Genomic DNA, 25,550 nt, shown 5'->3' with positions numbered 1-25,550 from the left:
ACTATAGATTACTTTTCTATTAGGAGAGTATTATGGAGCTATTAGATTAAAAAAACATAGCATATCAAACTTCATAACCTCCATAAGCTATTTTATCCAAATATCTGCCCTCTATACACTCCACACATAACTTTTCATATGTTGTCTTTCTACACCCATATTACCCAGGACACACAGTCCAACTTGGAACCAATCTGTCTGGACCAATTTGCAACATGTAGCACTTATACACCACATACTTTTTGAAAACCATGATTTGCATCATTATACAGTGGGGGGTGTGTGTGTGTGTGTGTGTGTGTGTGTGTGTGTGTGTGTGTGTGTGTGTGTGTGTGTGTGTGTGTGTGTGTGTGTGTGTGTGTGTGTGTGTGTGTGTGTGTGTGTGTAAATCTATTCATCCATACTCTGGATTACCCACTTCAGTTGGCAGGCCAGGACAGCACCAATTAATTTGGTCCTCTCCTGGTCCTTCCGGGAAATGGCAAGTATACTTATCCACATATATAAATTTTCCCTACAGACTGTAAGCTTGTGAGCAGGGCCTTCTTAATCTTACCTCTATATCATTATTATTTCCCAGTTCCTTTTTATTAATGTACAGGACTATAAAACATAAATAAATGTAATAAATACATAATAACATGACTCTGTTAGCTAATGCCCTCTGTAAATGACAGTAATCCCACAAGGCTGGACCTTTCCTGATGCACATCGCAAACATATCCCTTTGTACATGCATGGCTGGGTATGAACCTGTAAGTGAGAGCAAGAGGCTTATCGGTTTGTGTGTCCTGGCAAATGGCCCTTGCTATTACACTAGCATCTCGCAAACAGCCATGATATGCATCCATAACAAATCTTAGTTTGTGGGGCCAAATCGATAAATTTGTTGAACAGTCCCCTATATCCCAACAAAGCAGCTCAAAATTTGATTGATTTTACTTTATATAATATTAAGCTGTAGAATTGTAGTAAACAGTACCTTTAAGAACTGCAATCAGTATCGTCACTAAGAGCTGTAAATTGGATTAAGAATGTGGGTTGCAGCTGACTGAGTTCCTTTTTGCCCCACCTGACGGGTCTCTCTAAAATAAAAAAGTGAGAGAAGTAGGGACTTGGAAAGAGCAGTGGAAATGGGTTTTGGATTCCGCTTCACAGCTGAGGGTTCCTTGTGGAAAAAATGATTTTTTTTCGGCAGAAGAAGCTGGCATGGAGTCACTGGCAGTATCTGTCTTGTGCGGCTATCATCTGCTGCTTCTCTTCCGGAAACATGGTTTGCTGGGTTATCAAGGAGCCAAGGACTGCTGGGGGGGGTGAATAAATAAACATTCAGTTTCCTTCATTGACGCTCAGAGGTAAAAAAAGGAAAAGAGGAAAGAATCACCTCTGTAGAGCAGGCTTTAATAGTAGGGTAAGGGGGCATACACACGAGGCGATTTTTGCCTATTTTCTAAGCGATCTGTCTAGATTGCTAAGAAATTAAGCACGGATCGTTCCGTGTGTTCACCATATAGTGATGGCGATGCGCGGTCCTGCGCGTCACCATCGCCCTCTCAAATCTTTGACACATGCAGGAAAGATCTAGTGAGATCGCCTAGCATGTGCATAAAGAACACTGGTTAGCACACATCGCACAGCTGATCACTTAGCACACAGCACAAGTCGCCCCGTGTGTATGCTCCCTAACTCTACATGTCAAAGTCACATGGGTTGCAGTAAAAAAATGACAGTGTACAATAATACTGTGGAGCACCTTGTACCAGGAAGCTTCTATTATAGTGATACTGTACATGTCTTCTATAGAGATTTACAGCTTATTTCACTGTGTCTATGTAAACATGGCATACTTGCATACCCTCCCGATATGGACTTTAGTCTCCCAAAAATCAAGTGGTGCTCCTGGCCCCCCGGAAAGGTAGGCAAGTATTCCTATTATAAGGTGCTCTTGGCTGCCCAGGACCTGGTGAAGGTACAGCTCTATAGGGGGAGCTTCACAAATACCCTTGTACGCTATTTACTGTGCCTTCCAGGAAGGTCATTTGTGGTACGCATTTTAAGTGTAAAAATATTGTTTTTGTAATCAATTTGTAGAAGTCTGCACTATGATTCCCCATTATTTGTTTTGCATGTACCTCAACTGAGGAGCTTGACAAAGAATCATGGCCCTCATTCCGAGTTGTTCGCTCGCAAGGCGAATGTAGCAGAGTTACACACGCTAAGCCGCCGCCTACTGGGAGTGAATCTTAGCTTCTTAAAATTGCGACCGACGTACGCGCAATATTGCGATTACAAACGAGTTAGCAGTTTCAGAGTAGCTCCAGACTTACTCTGCCTGTGCGATCATTTCAGTGCTTGTCGTTCCTGGTTGACGTCACAAACACACCCAGCGTTCGCCCAGGCACTCCCACCGTTTCCCCGGCCACTCCTGCGTTTTTTCCGGAAACGGTAGCGTTTTCAGCCACACGCCCCTGAAACGCCGTGTATCCGCCCAGTAACACCCATTTCCTGTCAATCACATTACGATCGCCGGAGCGAAGAAAAAGCCGTGAGTAAAAATACTTTCTTCATAGTAAAGTTACTTGGCGCAGTCGCAGTGCGAACATTGCGCATGCGTACTAAGCGGATTTTCACTGCGATGCGATGAAAAATACCGAGCGAACAACTCGGAATGAGGGCCCATATACGATGGGGACGACTTACTACAAACATTAAGGAGGATACCAGATAAGAGACTTATTTCTTCCATTTATTTGGACTATTGGATTCTGATTGGACTTATAAATTTTATTACAGTATCACGAGACTTTTTTTGCTTTATCTTTCTGCGATCAGTAAAACGGATGTTAAAATTTAAAAACCCTGAATAAGGTGGTTCATATCTTCTCTCCAGAATATAGGAGAATATCTGTCTTTATACATATAAATTTGGAGAGAACTGTTTGATAGAAAAACATCTTGCAAATAATCAGAAAGATTGGTTAATGTTTTAACCACACCAAACAAGGTGTGCTATATACCCTTTCTAGTGCGCAGGAACTTTTTTTCCCTTTTTTACATTGTTCTTTTGTGACTGGTGTAGTCACTTAAAGTTCCAGCAGCCAGTTCACTAGCAAGGATCGCAGGTGGCACCGTTGTTTCTTTCAAGTATTCAGCTTTCCCCAACAGCCCCATGCAATGACAGAGTACGTGTAGGCGGTCGGAGGGCAACCCAATGACACCTTTCGCATTAAATGGCGCCATCATAGCCCCCCCCCGCTACAGTGCCTGCTTCCTTCTTTTTCAGCACTGTACAGCTGTAAACGCATAAGCGTGTGTGTGTGTGTGTGTGTGTGTGTGTGTGTGTATGTATGTATATATATATATATATATATATATATATACGATAGGTTGCACACACTTCCACAAATAGTCCATGGCAGCAACTGGGGTGACACCTGTAAATGACCCTATCAGAGTCACTCTTCATAGTAAGCAAAAACATAGGCATTCGCCAGGGTTTATATATCACACGGTAGAAAATATATCTTAAATGCTCACATGTCCAGAAAGAACAAATCCTCATCCTCAAGGTTTCGATCCTGGCAGGGACCTTTCTCAAGAGGTACATCAGAGTAACAGCATATAGTTAGACCATCATGTCAAAACCACCTAATGCCTGTGGCTCCCTATAATACCAGCAGTAATAAAAAAAATCACGCCAAAATAACAACTTCCACATTTCAGCTGGAACGCAGAGTGTGTTACTTTCTGGGTGTGGCTTAATTAATCAAAGCACTGCCATTGCAGCCACTTCTACATATACAGGACAGTTGTCCCCACCATTTGGTGCCTGTTAATGTCCCCCATAAGGCCTTACACAACATGCTGAGACCACCATCTGTATAATGCACTCAGCTGAGGGACACAAATTCCGGTCATGGGTATCAGCCGTGGGCACTTCCGTGTTTACAGACAACTTCCTGTCATGGGCGCCAATCTCGGGCACGTCTTTATTTTTTTAGCATGTGCACTAAGTTAACTAAAACGTCCACAAAGACTTTTCCTTGATTCCGATTCCACTAACAAAAACCCCAAGTGTGACACGGAACAGTCTTGTTTTTTAGACATTGTCCCGCTATCCCACCCGCTGCTATGGGATGGAAGGCAGTTGGGAGGCTCCCTGTCACTCACTGCTCTGCAGTGCTAGAGCAGCAGTGAATAGTTGCTGTGCACATGCGCAAAGCATTTATCACAGGAGACAGAGGGATTGGGGGCATGCCAGCAACTCACAGAGTGCTGGCCATGCCCCCTCATGACGAAAATGGGAGTTGTGGCTTGCGATGGCGGAATTCTCGCTCAGCCACACCCCCTTTTGCCAAGGCCAAATCCTGAGAAACTAATCATGAATGTTAGGAGGTATGTAACTGTCACGTGTTTGAAAAAGGAGCTGATTGGCAGGAGCCTCACTTATCATTCATAATGGGTGATAACAAGAATTTCACTCATTGTTAAATCTGCCCCTAACCCTAATGCATTTCTCCAAATCCACTGACAGTTTCCCCAGAGGGCAGTGAAACAGTTTTTCATTGCCATCTGAGGACACTGTCAGTGTACCTGCATTCACTTTTTCGTACAGTCGCCTCAGTCTGTTTTGTACCTTATATTACTGTGCCTATCTGCCCATGTAAGCTGGTTATGCGACCCTCTCCCCACTGTTTTTCCATCTGCAGCTGTCGTCATTAGTACATGGACTTGCAACCACCCCATTCACGGTGTAAAAGATTTTTCTCCTCTCCCACAAGACAATTAACTCTGTATCGTACTCACCCATTTCACGTAAAGAGTGATCCATCACTGTATCCAACTGATTGTGCTGTTCATGCTTCCAATCCTTGTCTGTGTGCGTTTGCATTGGATGGTGCATGCGCAGTTGCGATTGCTTACTGTGGTGCATGCACAGTTTGCACATATTCACAGTATCCATCTGCATTTGGACTTGCGTCCTACAGAGAAATTCTTTGAGGGTGGACAAATCAACACTTCAAGTACAAGAATGGACCGTGAGACACATAACATTCTTACTACAAATATTGCAGATTAAACTAATATTTTGTACAATATAGCAAAGTAGAAAATGGCAAAAGAAAAAACAAACAACAAGTATATTTTATTAGCTGTGGCTAAATTGGACTAAATTAGTGTTGAATTTAGTAATTTGGCCTTACTGGACTGGACACCAATACAATAAAGGCGAGAGCATTAAATTAACACGAGCCAAGAGGTAGCCAAGTAATAAAATTATGTGGTTGAGTTATCTCATTGCATTAAACAATAGACTTTCCTGGGCTCTGTGTTTGGCCAGGTTTACACAGAAACGGGAAACATTTTGTTGTAAATAAATTCCTTATACAAAATGCCTGATAGAGCATACACAGAAGCTCTCCTCGTTTATGTTGTGCATTGGGAATCACATTTTTACATTGAGATTTCTTGATATAATTGCTGGAACTCACCCTGGCACAACCCATGCTTGGCATTCCTCTATGACGGACTTTACAGCCATCATTTTCAGTTGCTTTTTATCACAGTCTGACATCAATACTCTATATTTACATGGCTGAAGCAGCCAGCTGGGCTGTCTGGCGATTTTAGCTTAGGGGGCAAGTACTGGCCCATGAGCTGTGGTCCATTCCTAAAAGGTGATTTTATAAAACACAGGGTTTGATTAATCGAAGAGCAAAAAAATGTATGGTGATGCTGGCAAAAAGGTTTGTTTTCACTTTGTCCTACAGTATATTAATGGCGTTACCACCCATGATAACTACTGTGGAGACTATTTATCAAGCATCCAGGCGGCACCCTGTTCGGGTAAATACAATCCTCAGATGGCATTACCAGAATACAGGTTGAGTATCCCATATCCAAATATCCAAAATACGGAATATTCCGAAATACGGACTTTTTTGAGTGAGGGTAGAATAGTGAAAGTTTTGTTTTTTGATGTCTCAATGTACACAAACTTTGTTTAATACACAAAGTTATTAAAAATATTGTATTAAATGACCTTCAGGCTGTGTGTATAAGGTGTATATGAAACATAAATGAATTGTGTGAATGTACACACTTTGTTTAATGCACAAAGTTATAAAAAATATTGGCTAAAATGACCTTCAGGCTGTGTGTATAAGGTGTATATGAATCATAAATGCATTCTGTGCTGAGATATGGGTCCCATCGCCATGATATCTCATTATGGTATGCAATTATTCCAAAATACGGAAAAATCCCATGTCCAAAATACCTCTGGTCCCAAGCATTTTGGATAAGGGATACTCAACCTGTAGTAGCAAAAAAAATCAAATCTTTATTCTTGGATTAAAACATTACTAATGCATTTATTTTTAAATAATTTATATATTTTGCATTTAATTAAAAAAAAAGTAAAGGTACTTGTTAATGATATGGGTGCCACTAGTGCTCACATGACCTGCACTGCTACTTGAATCAGTTTTTTATTCCCCACCGGCGCAAAGTCAGTAATCAGAAGATTTCAAAAGTTCAAGTGGAAGGAGCGAGGCGGTGCTGGTGAGCTACAGCGGCAGCCATATTATTCATATGTACCATAAGAAAAAATAAAGTTTGTTCATTTAAATATGGTTTCATTAGAATTTAAAAACTATTTTTATTTATAAACTAAATATTATGTATATTTTAATTATTCTGCCCCTGTAAGGGACCTATAGCAACATTTTTGGGGGGCAGAGATGCAGTCGGACCTCACATGACCTCTGCTCTGCCCTCGCTGAGCATATGCAGCTGACGAAACAGGACTTCACTTCGCTTGTTCTGTGATTTAATAGATCAGCCACTGAGCCTTTGGTTATCGCTTTCATTTCTTTGCATTGCACATCTGGACCATATCTTGTGACAGTAGTCCAGCAATAGTGTGCTAACATTGGTGGTCATTCCGAGTTGATCGCTCGCTGTCGATTTTCGCAGTGCAGCGATTAAGTAGAAAAATGGCAAAAATGCGCATGCGCATGGTACGCAGTGCGCATGCGCTAAGTACTTTCACACAAAACTTTGTAGATTTACACAAGCTCGAGCAACGTTTTTTCATCGCTCGAGTGATCGTAGTGTGATTGACAGGAAGTGGGTGTTTCTGAGCGGAAACTGGCCGTTTTCAGGGAGGGTGCTAAAAAACGCAGGCGTGCCAGGTAAAAACGCAGGAGTGGCTGGAGAAACGGGGGAGTGGCTGGCCGAACGCAGGGCGTGTTTGTGACGTCAAACCAGGAACTAAACGGACTGAGGTGATCGCAGTCTAGTAGTAGGTCTGGAGCTACTCAGAAACTGCAGCAAATTATTTAGTAGCAGTTTTGCTAATCTTTCGTTCGCTATTCTGCTAAGCTAAGAGACACTCCCAGAGGGCGGCGGCCTAGCGTGTGCAATGCTGCTAAAAGCAGCTAGCGAGCGAACAACTCGGAATGAGGGCCATTGTACAGTTCCATTTACATGGATACCTTTTCTCCAGAGATGTCCTGATGCAATGCTCATCACTTACTGCAGCACTCTTGTCTGAGAAAAAGTCCAGATGCGAGTGAAGGAAGTGGATTTTTAAGGACACATTGCAGCCTAGTTTCTGGTAAAATAGCAAACCGGTTGGCAGAAAGGACTTGTTATTCTGGGGATGTTTGGAATCCACGTAACAGACAGTCAGTGCATTTCCAGGGACGCCTGATGTGCCATTTGTGATCTTGCTCTTTTTGTCTACCTGGGCTGTAGGCAATATATGATGGTGAGAGACCAATCATTTCCCCATGTTTGCATGTTTTTATGTTTCTATTAAAATGGTATTATACCATTGAAAGTTTCTATTGTCTCCCATACAGTATGTATCACTACCTAACCTGAGGTGACGGTGAGCAGTGGAGTCTCTTTCAAGTGATAATGTCAAATATTATCTTAAAACATAAAGCTATACACTGTTACCGTGGAGCCGCTATGGCCGCTAGACTTATTACACACACTACGGACTAAGTACGCTATTTGCGTACTGAGTACCGTATGGATACGCACTTAGCGTATCAGACGCTGTACCGTGGGCGCGACGCACACGCGGCACGTACGCACACTGATTGAAATACTGTAAACCTTATTAATGAAACAATGTAATGATATGCTTATACTTTAAACCTTAAATAGCACTAGCGATACAAAGTATCCGCAGTGCATACACCTTAACAATGCAGGTTAATCTAAAACAGGTTAAACAGGTTAATCTACTTTAAAAGCCCAGGCAGGAAAGGCTAACAAGGAAATCTAAACAGAATAACAGAGAATAATGGCTACAGAGAATATACATACGTGGGGAATCGTTCGCAAGCGCATCCTGGACCAGTCCTCAGCTATCAGGTAGAAAGCCTTCAGAGTCTTGTGTGACCAAGCCTGCTGCAAGCTCTATTTATTCACTTCATCCAAAACAATACAATGGTCACTGTAATCCCTTTGTCTATTGGACACAGAGATATACCTTTTCATTACGGGAGAGGTCACAGGTTGATTTGAAAAGGTGGGCTATGTCTTTCTCAGCTGCTCTTGTGGGTGGCCTCCTCTGGATTCCCCCCGCATACTTCATATAATGTAAACACAGTTAATGTTCATATTCTACTTCTGTACATAACTATAAGCAGGAGCAAGCGATCCTTTCCTAACTAACACCGGAATGTTACCCTTAAAATACCCTACAGCTGGATACTATACATCACCTACCAACCTTTATCTGACCCTTCCTATGATGCAAAGACGAATCTCTCTGTCCAGGAACTGTTTAAACTAATATTACTCGCTGTCATGGTCTAGGGGAACTACATCTACAAAATGCACTAATTGGGTTAAATATGCTATATTCTAATAGCACGCTACATGCTCACAAACTCCGCCGTAAATACACATATCACGCGCATGAGTCGCCGGAGCGTCTCTTACGCAACTTGCGGATATGTTTACGCACGGGGGACCAGGTGCACGAGCAGCGTGCATGTGCATGAGGGGTTAGAACAAAGGATATGTATAACAATATTTTTCGACTTTGACACAAGGAAGGAACATACAGATTGTGGTTGAATCTGTTCCAATAGATACACTCTTGTCTACTTATATCAGTAGACCAACACCTGCGGTACGGGTCCCCCTGAATATTTGTTCACATCCATTTGTTTTTATTCTGGATCAACTTAAATACTACACCACGAGTGTTTTTATGTTTTATGTTTAAGTATTTAATAGATCTCTTAAAAGATGCAGCATTTGTGTCATCGAACACTTAGCGCCTGTGAATCCACTGGTGAAATTTTTGCTTTCTACTTACCTGTACAAGTTCCTTATAGTTATCTATTCTGCTGTTCCCCTTAAAATTGGTTGCTGCAAGTTTGAATCCATGTCAAGCTATTCTCTCTCATGTCAGATGGTCTAGTTAACGTATTCATCCCCTACTTGCCAACTTTTATTTTCTCCTCTCTGGGAGAATCCCAGAGAGTAGATGCAGAGGACCACTTCAGGAGTGTAACCGGGCTCCTCACGTTATTAGGCCTTGAACTTCTTGTGGCATAGTGCTGCAAATCGTGTCCACTGGGAGCGGGGCTAAAATTATTTGAATCCTGTACTTTTGGTCGCATCCACTTCCTGTGGTTCCGTGATTCCTGGGATTCACAGGCAAGTGTGCAGGATGCGGGAGATCCACCCATTCTTATGGATGCACCAAGTTGAGTACTCACCTGTCGTAAACAAATACCGGCTTCACACCTGGATTACCATAAAGACTGCACTTACTTATCTTAAAATAAATAAAACTGTCACTGCTTTTACCAACAATATCTAAGCTGGTCTCAATTACTTGCTAGTTTTTCCTGGCACCCACAGGCCAGGGATTCCAGGAGTGATTTAATTCAGCATATTATAGGACTGGTCATCTCTAGGTGTGGAAATATTTTTTTGGTCCCCCTTGAAGACACACCCAGAGCACTGGTGCTAAGTAGCATGGGTCATTAGTAAAGGGAAGAATTGTATTTTTAATACTGTTTGACAGGCAAGATCCTGTAGCTCAAACTGCGTGAGAATTGAGATATAACTCCTGTCACAGGATACGGTCAGGATATCGGGAATCGGGATTCCACCATCAGAATACTCACAACGGAATCCAGATGGTCAGAATCCCGAGGTACAGTTTTCCGAAGGTAAGTACTGGGGTTACGGTTAGGCACTACATGGAGGGTTAGGCTGTAGTGTGTGTGTGTGTGTGTGTGTGTGTGTTAGGGTTAGGCTGTAGGGGTCAGTTACAGTTAGGCTATGGGAAAGAAAGGTTAGGATTAGGCTGTGGTGTGTGTGTGTTAGGGTTAGGCTGCAGGAGTCAGTCAGAGTTAGGCTGCATGAAAGAAAGGTTAGGTTTAGGCTGTGGTGTGTGTGTTAGGGTTAGGCTGTAGGGGTCAGACAGAGTTAGGCTACGGGAAAGAAGGGTTAGGGTTAGGCTGTGGTGTGTGTGTTAGGGTTAGGCTGTAGGGGTCAGTTAGAGTTAGGCTATGGGAAAGAAAGGTTAGGGTTAGGCTGTGGTGTGTGTGTTAGGATTAGGCTGTAGGGGTCAGTTAGAGTTAGGCTATGGGAAAGAAAGTTTAGGGTTAGGCTGTGGTGTGTGTGTGTGTGTGTGTGTGTGTGTGTGTTAGGGTTAGGCTACGGGAAAGAAAGGTTAGGGTTAGGCTGTGGTGTGTGTGTGTGTGTGTTAGGGTTAGGCTGTAGGGGTCAGTCAGAGTTAGGCTATGGGAAAAAAGGGTTAGGGTTAGGCTGTGGTGTGTGTGTGTTAGGGTTAGGCTACGGGAAAGAAAGGTTAGGGTTAGGCTGTGGTGTGTGTGTGTGTTAGGGTTAGGCTGTAGGGGTCAGTCAGAGTTAGGCTATGGGAAAGAAGGGTTAGGGTTAGGCTCTGGTGTGTGTGTGTTAGGGTTAGGCTGTAGGCTATAGGGGTCAGTCAGAGTTAGGCTACAGGAAAGAAAGGTTAGGGTTAGGCTGTGGTGTGTGTGTGTGTTAGGGTTAGGCTGTAGGGGTCAGTCAGAGTTAGGCTACAGGAAAGAAAGGTTAGGGTTAGGCTGTGGTGTGTGTGTGTGTGTGTGTGTGTGTGTGTGTGTTAGGGTTAGGCTGTAGGGGTCAGTCAGAGTTAGGCTATGGGAAAGAAAGGTTAGGTTTAGGCTGTAGTGTGTGTGTTAGGGTTAGGCTGTAGGGGTCAGTCAGAGTTAGGCTGCATGAAAGAAAGGTTAGGTTTAGGCTGTGGTGTGTGTGTTAGGGTTAGGCTGTAGGGGTCAGACAGAGTTAGGCTACGGGAAAGAAGGGTTAGGGTTAGGCTGTGGTGTGTGTGTTAGGGTTAGGCTGTAGGGGTCAGTTAGAGTTAGGCTATGGGAAAGAAAGGTTAGGGTTAGGCTGTGGTGTGTGTGTTAGGATTAGGCTGTAGGGGTCAATTAGAGTTAAGCTATGGAAAAGAAAGTTTAGGGTTAGGCTGTGGTGTGTGTGTGTGTGTGTGTGTGTGTGTGTGTGTGTGTGTGTGTGTGTGTTAGGGTTAGGCTGTAGGGGTCAGTCAGAGTTAGGCTATGGGAAAGAAGGGTTAGGGTTAGGCTGTGGTGTGTGTGTGTGTTAGGGTTAGGCTGTAGGGGTCAGTCAGAGTTAGGCTATGGGAAAGAAGGGTTAGGGTTAGGCTCTGGTGTGTGTGTGTTAGGGTTAGGCTGTAGGCTATAGGGGTCAGTCAGAGTTAGGCTACAGGAAAGAAAGGTTAGGGTTAGGCTGTGGTGTGTGTGCGTGTGTGTTAGGGTTAGGCTGTAGGGGTCAGTCAGAGTTAGGCTACAGGAAAGAAAGGTTAGGGTTAGGCTGTGGTGTGTGTGTGTGTGTGTGTGTGTGTGTGTGTGTGTTAGGGTTAGGCTGTAGGGGTCAGTCAGAGTTAGGCTATGGGAAAGAAAGGTTAGGTTTAGGCTGTAGTGTGTGTGTTAGGGTTAGGCTGTAGGGGTCAGTCAGAGTTAGGCTATGGGAAAGAAAGGTTAGGTTTAGGCTGTGGTGTGTGTGTTAGGGCTAGGCTGTAGGGGTCAGCCAGAGTTAGGCTACAGGAAAGAAAGGTTAGGTTTAGGCTGTGGTGTGTGTGTGTGTGTGTGTGTGTGTGTGTGTGTGTGTGTGTGTGTGTGTGTGTGTTAGGGTTAGGCTGTAGGGGTCAGTCAGAGTTAGGCTATGGGAAAGAAAGGTTAGGTTTAGGCTGTGGTGTGTGTGTTAGGGCTAGGCTGTAGGGGTCAGTCAGAGTTAGGCTACAGGAAAGAAAGGTTAGGTTTAGGCTGTGGTGTGTGTGTGTGTGTGTGTGTGTGTGTGTGTGTGTGTGTGTGTTAGGCTGTAGGGGTCAATCAAAGTTAGGCTACAGGCAAGAAAGGTTAGGGTTAGGCTGTAGAGGTAGAGTTAAAAATGTTGCTGGGATCCATCTGGATATTGACCATCGGGATGCTGCTGTCGGCATTCTGACCGTTGGGATGGTGACTGCTAAGATTTCTGAACCATCCCCCTGTTACTGTACCACCTATTTTTTTCTACATTTTTTCTGGAGGTTTTGTGAATCCGCAGGTTAATTTATCAGCTGGTTTTTATTTGTTACAGTACTTGTAAAATATCTGGATTTTGATTTGCAGTATGCCAGGGTTGAAAATTGCAGTTTTAAAGATCTGGTAGTTTATAACCCCAAATATACTGAAAAACAGTGACCCACAGCTCCTGTCTAAAGTAATGGAATCTATTCAATTGTTTGTATCAATGGGTGTGAGTACTGTGGGCACCCATTATTTCAGCTCACACCCTGGTGAGGAACAGCAGTCACCCTAAATCGGGCTCCTATGTGTCCAAACTACCGTTTTGGCAGCATGTCCAATACTTTTCTTGGGTTTAGCTGCTTTACGCGTTTAAACACGGTGAATTGGGATCGACAAAAAACAACTAAATACCTCCAGAGCTGTTTTATGTAGAGTGATATTTGCCTTATTTTTTAAAAGCTGTTTTCTAATGTTAAATGTGCATTCATATTATATTTCTTGGTGGAGAAATAAACCTTGGCCTAAAGTGACATTGCAACAAGAGTGCATGGACATATGACTTGTTACAGAAATGTTTTCACACACTACAACATCGGGTGTGACAACTCTAGTGGTGCGTGTTGTGCGTAGAGTGGATTGTACCTAATCTTAGAAACCTCGTCTTAGTCACCTTCTTGTCATGGAACAGCAGAGAAATAGAGAACCCCAATTCCCATACAAACACCGGGAATTAAAATGTGATGTTTAGATTTATTAAGCTGCAACACTATGTCACCGTAACTGTTTACGTTAAAGGAATAGTCAACAGATATATGATAAGACAATGGGGGTAATTCAGAGTTGATCCCAGCAGCAAATTTGTTAGCAGTTGGTCAAAACCACTGGCCTAATTCAGACCTGATTGCAGCCGTGCAAAATTTTGCACGGCTACAATCAGTTACTCCGACATGCGGGGGGACACCCAGCACAGGGCTAGTCCACCCCGCATGTCTGCCCCCCCCTCCACGCCCCCCGTCCTCCTGCCCCTGCACAAGTACAAAAGCATCGAACAACGGCGATGCTTTTGTACTTGATGAGTAGCTCCCAGCCAGTGCAGCACCTGTGTGCTGGCAGGGAGCTACCCGTCGCTATACGGGTCACAGCAGCTGCGTGTGACATCCCCCGCATTTGGGACCGCACCCCCAAAACGGCGGCCAAATGCCGCCGACCCCCTCCCGCCCAGCGACTGCCTCTGCTGTCAATCAGGCAGAGGCGATCGCTGGGCTGAGATGGCCATCGGCTGTCTGGCATGCAACTGGCATGCATGCGCAGTTCAGACCTGATCGGCTGCTGTGCGAAAACGCACAGCAGCGATCAGGTCTGAATTACCCCCCATGTGCACTGCAGGTGGGGCAGATATAACATTTGCAGAGAGAGTTAGATTTGGGTGGGTTATTTTTTTTCTGTGCAGGGTAAATACTGGATGCTTTATTTTTACACTGCAATTAAGATTTCAGTTTGAACACACCCCACCCAAATCTAACTCTCTCTGCACATGTTATATCTGACCCCCTGCAATGCACGTGGTTTTGCCCAACTGCTAACATATTTGCTGCTGCGATCAACTCTGAATAAGGCCCAATGTTACTGTAGAAATAGCTCACAGTCTTTATGTGCAGGGTCTATAGTGGTGTAGGTGAGAGTACTCAAGTATGTTCTTAGCTGTGGAAACTCAATGGACACTTGTGGAGAGCTACACATTACACTGTGTCAAGGTTAGATACACAAACCTGTCCACACAGCTCTGGTGGGTGCTGTCAATGTGACTTTATTTGGTTGGAGCCCCTGTTGTGCCAGCTCCTGCTTTCAGCCTGGTCTGTTGTCTCCAGTTGTCACAATTGCAATCTCAGCGTGCCCCTGCTGCCCACTCTCTCTGAGGCTGCTGTCAGCATCTGTCTCTGCCACACACCAGCGTGTCTTTGTGCTGCTACCGATCTCCTGTTTGCAGCACACAGCCCCCTAGCTTGCTGCCAGGGACATATTCTGGTGGGGACAGCCAGTACTTCAGTCCCGGACTGAGAGGGACATGGATGGCAGCAGTGTGGATTGGGGCTGCAGTGTGGATTGCGGACCAGCAGCCATTCAGAAGATACCTCTAGGGTGTTGCTTACTTGGGTTGCCCTCTCCAACCCACCCAACCACCCACCCCGCCTGATTTCTTCTACTTGCAGCTGTCCTCCGTGACTTTTGGGATAGGAGCCTTCCTCTTCTTTCAACTGTACGGTGCACCCTTCTGCTTTCCACTGGCTGTTGGACCGCGGCCACATGAATTCAGTACACATCTCATCTGGATGCATGTGGGCTTTGGTTGCCTGGGCTCTCCAGTAAAAGACAGTATGTCCCTAAGCTTGATGCGGTAGCACCCTGGTCTGCTGGCTGGATTTTCCTGCCTGCCACTCACCTGGACTCCCACATGTGTCCTCTGTTGGCTGCCTGACATGCTATCTATCTTGGCTGCTGCCGTACCACACCTCCATTGCTGCGGAACCCTTGTCTACCCTTTTGGTGTCCAAGACTTCCTCTACAACATTTATCCACCCTGGTGATTCCCTTTCCCTGCTGGACTTGTGTCATTGCTGCTGGGCATGGAGTATTTGCATGGTGGGACCCAGTGCGCTATCTGCAGCTCCCGGTCCTGTGCCCCTCCACCAGTCCTGTACCCCTCCGTCGTCACACTCCTGGTTTCTCCATGCTTCAGACATTCATTGGCTGTAGTGGTGCTTCTTGCCTCTGTCCTCCCTGAGAGCCTCTATCTCCATGGTGTCATCCTCTGGACCCAGGGTGGTGTCTTCTGGGGTCTGATTGACTTTTTTCTATCCTGACTCATATGGTATACACCCTATTACCTTTATGCCTGCTCAGGAACTCTTCTAACTCCAACAGGGTTAAGCAACTGGATATATTTGCCTGTATACTTGCTTAGCTGTGCAGTGCTCCTTTTATTTATATTGCTTTATACAACCTGTTTCAACAGATTTCTTTTCTCTGCTTATTTCTATTTTCTTTCCCCATTGTACTCTTTCACTTGCTATTTCTGCTTCTCTGCTCCGACTTTTACATTCCCACTTTTTCTCAGTTGTCCAGTTTTCTTTTCCTTCCGTTGCTCTTTTTTCTTACCCTAACTTTTTCTAATTAGTGTTCTAATAACCGTCCTGCTTTCAATTTGAGACAAACTTAAATTGTTATTGTATTTTTCATTTAACTTTTTATTTTATTTATTTGTTTTCCTTTTTATTTTCATTGTGTTTAATTTTCTTTATTTACCAATTACTTTTGCTACTGCGGCAAGTTGTGATTTTTAGGGTGTTGCTATGGGGCAGTGTGTGTGTGGCTATGGGGCAGTGTATGGTGGGGGTGGTGGTGGGGGTGGGGGGACTGCCTATTATGTCAGTCCTGGACCCCACAATTTCACACTGGCTGCTCACTTCACTCACACCATGTACCTCTGCAGCCTCTAGCATTGTGGCTCCACACTGTTGCTGGTTCTGGAGTCTTTCTAGCTCCGCCCCCAACAACTTGTGTTTTTCCCATGAGCACTGCCAGGCGGGACCTGTTGCTGTGGGTTCCCACTGGGTTTTTCTGCCTGCTGCATTCTTCACTGTGGCATCGGCCGGTGACCACAGGGTCCTAGAGCCAGGACCCTCACCTGTACCTTGAATCTTTCTAGAAGTATGATGTCTTCTATTTTTCCTATGAGCACCTCTGTAATTAGAGACCCTGGTGGTGTGTTGTCTGTGCTGCAATTGTGAGTGGTGGGCTGAAGCTGCTGTGGGGAGATTCTCTGTTGCAGTATGGTGGGTCTTTGGGTTGCAATTGGATGAGTCTCTCTGTTGCAATGTGTGGGAGTCTCTGTACAGTATGAAGAATGTATTACATTGAACAATGATAGATGTATGGGTTTGAAGGAATCTGTGCAAGGGGGATGTTGTATTCTGTGGTTGTAGTGCTACTATGATGGCAATGTCAGGTACAGATGTGTCCTCATATATTATTGCTGCAGTCACACCAAACTGACCATCTCTGTGCTCCAGGTCCCGCGTTACTCTGCTAGCACTGGGCATCTTTTTTGCATCTACCATGCAGCGGCACATATTAAATTAATCAGCACAGTCTCCCCGGTGTGTCCTATTTGCGACACATCTGTCTGCTACTGGTGACCTAGCACTGAGAAACCATGTGGCAACTGCAACTAAAGCTGTCAAGCACTTGTCAGGATGGACATACTTAAGACACACTTACCCTCCCCCCAGGTTTTAGGGACTATTGTAAAACCCACAATCATATTTGCCATATAACATTGCTCACTATAATATCTGTTTTTGGAAATACCTTGGCCTACAGCATTGTACATGGCAATCCGCCACTTCACTTGAAAATAACATTACATGACAATACAAGTGGCACATCATTACTCTTGCTGTGAAAAGGATGGAACAGAATAGTTACAGTACACAGAGCTTTCAAAAAAGATACATTTCAAATTATTTTAGACCTTGTGAGAAGGCTGTAAGTGACCGAACAGCAGGCAGAAACCTACTTTCCTTTACCCGCTTCTAGGTTACAGTTTCAACTTATAAAGAAAATCTGAAGAAGATAAGATTGCAAAGTCAGGCTAAATATAATGGTTTACTTAAAATGATGAGGTTGTGATATTCAAGACCTGTTACTTATTTAATCCTGCCTGTTAGTTAACATTTTTTCTCAGCCTTTATGTATTTCTCCATTAATCTTCTATTTACCTCTGATAATAAACAGATTCAGTTGTGTTTGTTTAAAATGCATAATTTATTTTATAATAAAATTGTCATAAGTAAATATTTGCAGTGTGACTGTCACTGGTATCTCTAAACCTAATACCGCTATACAAAAGAAAAGTATCAAAGACAGCTAGACATAACGAATATGTAACATAACATATATATCTTAGTGACAAGTTACAGTTTGTATCAGCAGTTTTTTGTAACAGTCCCCCTACAGTGAGGCTGCGAGCCAGAGGCGTAACAAGGGTTTTTGGAGCCGAGGGGCAAAATTATGAATGGCGCCTCCCCTCCCCCTTCCCCCCCAAGATTCATAAAGTAAGCTATGTGCAAAAAATAGGGGCGTGGTCACACACCAGAGGGGGCGTGGTCACACACCAGAGGGGGCATGGCAACTGAAAATGGGGCATGCCGACATAACACGCCACCTGTTTCGCGTCACAATGGAAACATTCTTTTCAACTGCACACGCACCTTACCTGTGTGATGGTTTCTCACAATGTGGAACCTCTGGAGAACTGTATCCTCTAAGGCAGACAGCGTCTTCCTTCGGTATTCACCATTCATGTAGGAGATCACATTATCCAGGAGATACCTGGTTGTGTAGGAATATTAAGAAGGTCAGCATTGTACAACAGCGGTTTCACCAGACTCACATCCTGCCCCCTGCGTCTCTCAGCCACGCCATCTCCCCCCTGCGTCTCTCAGCCACACCATCACCTATCCCCTGTGTCGTCAGTCAGCACACCATCACCAATCCCCTGTGTCGTTACTCAGCACATCATTACCCACCCTGGGCAGTCACTCAACCACACCATCTCCCTTTGCGCAGTCACTCAGCACACCATCACCAATCCTCTGTGTCGTTACTCAGCACATCATCACCCACCCTAGGCAGTCACTCAACCGCACCATCTCCCTCTGTGCAGTCACTCAGCACACCATCACCTACCCCCTGTGGCATCACTCAGCACACCATCACCTACCCCCTGCGTCATCACTCAGCACACCATCACCTACCCCGTGCGTCATCACTCAGCACACCATCACCTACACCCTACGTCATCACTCAACACACCATCACCTACCCTGTGTTGTCACTCAGCACACATCACCTACCCCGTGTCGTCACTCAGCACACCATCACCTACCCCGTGTCATCACTCAGAACACCATCACCTACCCCGTGTCATCACTCAGCACACCATCACCTATCCTGTGTCGTCACTCAGCACACCATCACCTATCCCGTGTCATCACTCAGCACACCATCACCACCCTACACACACACACAATCACACACTGGTCGGTGCCATTCTACACACACATACATACATACATACATACATACATGGGTACGTGCCAGCCTACAGTTACACAAGGGCCAATTCCAGACTATGCACACACATACACACGCTGTGGGTAGAACCACACTCTCACCTTGGGGCCAGACACTCCTTCTCCAGCCACCTTTAAGCTCAATCTTCCTGCCAGAGCGGCTCTCCGTGTCTGGCCTATTATTTTATCACTCCCCCTCCCAGATATCTCACTGCCTGCTGCTCCCAATGTCCCAATGTGCATGGGTGGAAGGGGGGACAGGAAAAAACTGCTGCTGCCGCCAGTGCTGTCATCCCATGATCTGAGTCTGACCTGCACTGGAGGGTGAGCGAGAGGGAGGTCTCCGATTATAGGAATGCGGCTACGCGGCCTGCGCCGTGGTGTATGGCCGTATCAAGCTCCTCCCCCATCGTGTCAAGGATCACACATGCGTGACCCAGATTTAATATGGGGCTGGGGGATCGGACTCGAGGCACTTTCTGGGGCAGCGGGGCAGACTGGCCGGGGAGGCGGGAGTGTCGGCAAGTATGTAGCCGGGGCGGGTGAGCATGATGCCCTGGCCGTCGGCGCCCCCCTCTGCTGGGCGTGCCACAGCGCCTAGGGCATGTGCCCTGCTCGATCCCCCTTAGTTACGCCTCTGCTCTGAGCATATTTCTTTGTATTTAGTTGATGCATGCAGGGATTGATATGCCTATCTGCATTTTACTTTTTTTGCAGGAAAAAAATTCGAAAGGTTCCTTTATATCTTCCCTGCCTTCCGATGTTCAATATCGCGGTTCAGGGTGTTGGCAGCTTGCTGTTTGTGGGTTGCAGCACACTTGTAGATGGCACAATTTCACGCTGTTCTCCACACTTATTCTATTACCAGCACCCGCATCCCAGGTTGGCCGGCGCTGAATGTATAAGGTTAAGATTGCTAAGCTAAGGTTGACACAATGGGGTAACAGGAGCCATCAACTGCTAAGGGGTTTATATAAATGGGGTCATGTGAAAGCTGCATCACTACTAACAATGTCAAGCTTCATCTCTATTGCTGCCGTTTTTTGGGTTGGGGAATCGGGATATTTACAACATGTTTAATATTTCTGATTCCTCGACCCAGCCATCGAGAGTTTGGGCCAGTACCCCAATACATATGTGATGTATGGGGGCCTTAACTCATCCTCTTGCTCCCTCCAATTCTCCCACTTATTCTTCCTGCCCTTACATTGGCTCACTCTTTATTCTGCTTGTCTTCCCATTCCGTTTAGACTGTTAGCTCCATGAGCAGGGCCCTCCTCACTCCTGTTCTAAGTAACTAATTCTCTTGCACACCAGCTACACTATACACCTCCTCCTTGGGCTCTCTGTCCCCGGACACCACTCGTTCATTGTTTTCATTTCGTCAGACAACCTAGACCCTTATGTGTGCCCACACTAGTAGGTACAGGGTTCAGCTCACACTGAATCTTTCCATTGCACCTCTTGCATCAGTGGCTATGTTGAGAGTTGTGTTGCTATTTGTAACTTGTACTGTACTGTTTTACTCTGTATTGTCTTATTGTTTTGCTCTCTGTATGGCACTGCGGACCACTTCTGGCACCCGATAAATAAAGATAATAATAATAATAATAATAATAATAATACAACTGTGTTTCAGCAAAGAGATCTGGAAAACATGCAGTCACTTATTAGATTTGAGAAGCACTGGTGTAGAGTAAAGTGGATGTTTAAAATGCAGCTCAACTTTATAAAAAGATATTCAATTTGTCACCCAATAATCAAGCATCCAACTCGGCTTGTGACGGTGGGTACGTAAATACTGGCGCAATTCCAAAGTGCCAGTGATACTTACTGACAGTGGTGGTGACGACTAACTGTGTATGCATGACCTGAGAACACACATGTACTTGGCTGCCGGTCTCGCAGTACGATGGTAGTGGAGGGACCTCAGACTTCCTTCTCATAGTAAGGAGCGGTGCACTGGGAATCAATGCCATCTGAAAAAGACTCTCATCAGGACCCTAATAATGAATGGGAAACTAACATTTCTGTATGTGTATAATGTGTATAAGTAATGATGAATAGGCCCCTAAGTGATTTAAATTCACATAGTATATTGTTTTCTCATGAATTTCTGTTCAGCTGACAAAATGGCTGCTTCACTGTGAGCACTTTTAAAAAATTCTATTCAAGAGACATAAAATATATAAATTACATTTACACACAATATTTATTTATTTATTACCAGTTCTTTTTATTGTGCACACATATTCCGCAGCGCTTTACAGAGAATATTCGTCCATTTACATCAGTCCCTGCCCAGTGGAGTTTACAATCTATATTACCTACCACATATACATGCACATTTACGCTAGAGTTAATTTTCATTGGGAGCCAGTTAACCTACCAGTATATTTTTGGATTGTGGGATGAAACTGGAGCACCCGGAGGAAACCCACGCAAGCACAGGGAGAATATACAAACTCCACACAGTTAGGGACGTGGTGGGAATCGAACCCATGACCTCAGTACTGTGAGGCAGTAATGCTAACCATAACACTGTCCATGCTGTCGAAGCTTGTCACTGATTGTCATCATTATCATTAGCAATGGAAACTTTACATATGCTGTACACCATAATTACAACTTAACTAAAGGGATAAAATTTAATATATTGTATATTATACTGGTATGAACCCCCCCCCCCCCGCCCCCTCCCCAAAAACAAAACAAAAACATTTGTTCAAAATATATTTCTTAATAAAGGCAAACAACTATTCTGTAATGGAATGAAGTGGCCAGTAGGGGCACTGTTTACATGTAAATTGTCAACAACTAATATGCAAGGAAGTGAGAATCATAGGTAATTATTTCCAAATATTAAAGTAAGTGGCTATTTTTATTTCCATTACTACACTTGGTAGACCCAAAATATAATATCAGTAAATAAAACTAATTGGGGTAAATTTACTAAGATGGGAGTTCTATTTAAGAAGGGATGTTGCCCATAGCAACCAATCAGATTCTACTTCTCATTTATCTAGCACCTTCTAGAAGATAATACCTGGAATCTGATTGGTTGCTATAGGCAACATCCCATCTTAAATAGAACTCCCATCTTAGTAAATATACCCCATTGTCTATTTTGTTTTGTTAATTTTTTGCATTATCCAGCTGAGTGTATCTTAAAGTACCTGTAGGTGTAAGCCCAAGCGTGCTGTATGCAGTCCTTCCTGTGTCCAGCCTTCACCACATCAACTGCTACCAATGGGTGTAGCATATTAATTAAACTTATGCATTGCTTTTCTTCCCTGGGTAATACATTTCTGAATTTATCATCGGATCTATGAAGAGGGGGAGTAAGTCAATGGATATAGACCTTTCAGAATTTCAATGTTCTCATTGTTTTAGACCATTAATTTAAAAGAACCAAACTACCTGTAGTGGGTGCCCCAAGGCTTCTCGTGACTTTCTTCTATGAGATTCCAAGTTGAACTTCCTCTCCTTTCCTGTCCCCCTACAGGTGTCCAGAGCATGCTCCAAGCTTTGATCTTTCCCGATGAATGAACGATTCAGGTGAGTGATCAAACACAGACTTGACATTTATCCAGTGCTCTAAATATCCTTTAAAATAGGAGAAGGTAATGTGTGTTGGAACTAACATGTAGCAATCTACACATGCAGTATATCAGCCCTATAAATAATCACAAACACACATAAATGTCTTTCACTTAAATAAATAAAACACATGCAGATGGAGAAATAAATCTTATCAGGAACCAGCCATAAATGAGAATTTTAATGAGCAAGTTTCTAGGCCTTTGTACTGTAAATCACATTACAACTAGTACTGGTTTCAGCAATCACTAAAACGTAACAGAACCCACTTCTGTATCCAGGATAGGCACTGCAGTCAAAGTCAGCTTCTTCTTTAAGAGTAGTAAAACCATCACGTTCTTTCCTATTTAATGAGACCTGTCTGCTTGGTAATATAAGGTTTAATTTATGGCATAAGGGGAAAAACAAATATTTGCTATGTGTAGCATTGCAGAGAAAAACAGGTATATTAAGTGCATAAATGACACAGGACAGAATAAATCGTTAGCATGCACGATGTGTTGCCAAAATAAATGCTGTGTACCAAATACAGTTCCAAATGCCGTCAGTACAATTTCATTATTAATCGGCATAACGCCTCATGATATCCTGTGCCACCAAAACACCTCTACGCCACAAGCACATAAAGTCCCATGCCAAGATAGCTTTTTCAGTTCTGTACCACTATTAATGTAACATAAGCAGGTGGTCACTATTGGGTCCCCAGCCCTGTTGCCATTAAAACTCTTTTCAGGTGCAAATCCCAACAATCATAAAAAAAAAAGAGAAAACTGGGATGTAAATGGTTACAGCACCAATGTTCAATTTCCTAAACATTCAACACTGACGGATTCTCTGAAGTTCACAATAAAAGACACAACGTACACTGTAACGAACAATAGCACTAAGTTGTTTCCTAATTATTATTACTACTAGGTGATTCATCGCGCCCTACGGGTGCTCTTCACACCGTCGTAAGGGGCTATGCCCCCTTAACCCTTGCACACCCTTGTGGCGTGTAATATTTTTATTATATGGAGTATGACATCCAGTCATAATTGCGTGAGTGGTTAAATATTGCACGGACAAAGGGCATGCAATAGTTAAGGGGTCAAAGCCCCTTGCAACGGCGTGAACAGCGCACGCAGAGCCTGATGAATCACCTAGTATGTGCTTTGGTTGGGGGAGTGGCGGGTGCGGGGAAGATGCGGATGGGATCCTGGGGTGCCGCGGGAGGGGCAGTTGCGGTGGTGCCACAGGTGGGGGAGGGTGCGTGGGTGCCGCGGGTGGTGGTCCGGAGCCACTGCGAGTGGGGGAGGAGCAGTTGCGGGGGTGGCCCCAGGTGGGGGAGGGACGGATGCGGTGGTGCGGCGGGAGGGGCGGTTGCGGGGTTGCTGCGGGTGGGGGAGGGGGTCCGGAGCTACCGCAGGTGCTGGAGGGGGAGTGTGGGGGTGCCGCAGATGTGTCCCGGAGTTACTGCAAATGGGGAAGGGTCGGGTAATGCTTCTCCTCCTGGAAGCAGCTAAGCTGCTGTCCTCCCTTTGGCAGTGGCTCTCACGGAGACTCGCACAGCAGCCAGTCACTATTGTTAGCGCCGGTGTCCCAACGTGCCGCATTACAGGGAGGAAGATGCCATCAATAAACTACAGCTCCTAGCAGCCATAAGTGCCGGAATGCTTCGGCGCCAGGTGGGGGAGGGACGGATGCGGTGGTGCGGCGGGAGGGGCGGTTGCGGGGTTGCTGCGGGTGGGGGAGGGGGTCCGGAGCTAACGCAGGTGCTGTAGGGGGGAGTGTGGGGGTGCCGCAGATGTGTCCCGGAGTTACTGCAAATGGGGAAGGGGCGGGTAATGCTTCTCCTCCTGGAAGCAGCTAAGCTGCTGTCCTCCCTTTGGCAGTGGCTCTCCCGGAGACTCGCACAGCAGCCAGTCACTATTGTTAGCGCCGGTGTCCAAACGTGCCGCATTACAGGGAAGAAGATGCACTCAATAAACTACAGCTCCTAGCAGCCATAAGGGCCGGAATGCTTCGGCGCTAAGGGCTGCTGGGAGCTGTAGTTTATTTAGTGTGTCTACTTCCCTGTAATGCGGCGCGTTGGGACACTGGCGCTAACAATAGTGACTGGCTGGCAGAACTGAGTGACTGGCTGAATCAATGTAAAAGGTGAGAGTGCTGTGCAGTGTCAGTGACACTGCACACAGGCCTGGCGCTAGTCGCTCAGCAAAGGGATGCAGTGCAGGGAGGCACCAGGAAGGAGAGACGTTCTCCCTGCTCTGCATCCCTGTGCTGAGCTGCTGATACTTTCCCTGCTGCTGCCGGCTGCTGTCACACATGCAGCGGTGCCGGCAGCACAAAACCTCTCCTCCCCCTCGGCAGCACAAAACCTCCTCTCCCCTGTGTGACATTCAGTGGCCGGGAGGGAGCCAAAGGGGGCTGTGCTAGATGGTAATAAGGGGCGGAGCTAGACTGGACCATGCTGCAGCAGGAGGATGAGCTGCTACAGCTTCGGCCAGCCAGACTTCATTAGATAAGTGTCTGGAAAGAGAGTGTGTGTGTGTATATACAGTGTCAGTATATACTGTATATATGTGTGACTGTGTATGTGTGTAATGTACGGACAGTATGTATGTGTGTGTTTGTGTATATATATATATATATATATATATGTGTGTGTGTGTCTGTTGTGTGTGTATGTGTGACTGCTGCATAATGTGTATAAGCGGCACTGCTACAGGGGGTGTTACGTGTGTAAGCGGCACTGGTAGAGGGGGCATTACGTGTGTAAGTGTCACTGGTACAGGGGGCATTACGTATGTAAGCGTCACTGGTACAGGGGGCGTTATGTGTGTAAGCGGCACTGGTACAGGGGGCGTTACGTGTGTAAGCGGCACTGGTACAGGGGGCGTTACGTGTGTAAGCGGCACTGGTACAGGGGGCGTTACTTGTGTAAGCATCACTGCTAAATGGGGCAGTACGTGTGTAAGCATCACTGCTACAGGGGGCGTTACGTGTGTAAGCGTCACCGGTACAGGGGGCATTACGTGTATAAGCATCACTGCTACAGGGGGTGTTACTTGTGTAAGCGTCACTGGTACAGGGGGACGTGACATGTGTAAGCGTGACTGGTTCAGGGGGCATTACATGTGTAGGCGTCTCTGGTACAGGGCGCATTACATGTGTAAGTGTCTCTACTACAGGGGGCATTATGCGCGCTGTGCATTTGTAAAGTATGCAAGGGTGCAAAGTTATAGTTTGTAGGGGGGCG

The 25,550-nt window shown here is 45.2% G+C and overlaps 1 long non-coding RNA gene across 1 annotated transcript in view; it reads left to right on the top strand.

Annotated features, from left to right (window-relative positions):
• Positions 1-25,550, top strand: part of LOC135058043 (uncharacterized) — a 911,901-nt gene that overhangs the window by 292,360 nt on the left and 593,991 nt on the right. Inside the window, exon 4 of the long non-coding RNA XR_010244559.1 lies at positions 22,215-22,267. This is a non-coding gene — a long non-coding RNA (uncharacterized LOC135058043). The remainder of the gene's footprint in view (positions 1-22,214; positions 22,268-25,550) is intronic.

Source organism: Pseudophryne corroboree, chromosome 3 (assembly GCF_028390025.1).
Source record: "Pseudophryne corroboree isolate aPseCor3 chromosome 3, aPseCor3.hap2, whole genome shotgun sequence".
NCBI lineage: Eukaryota > Metazoa > Chordata > Amphibia > Anura > Myobatrachidae > Pseudophryne > Pseudophryne corroboree.
This window is presented reverse-complemented; position numbering and strand designations above follow the sequence as displayed.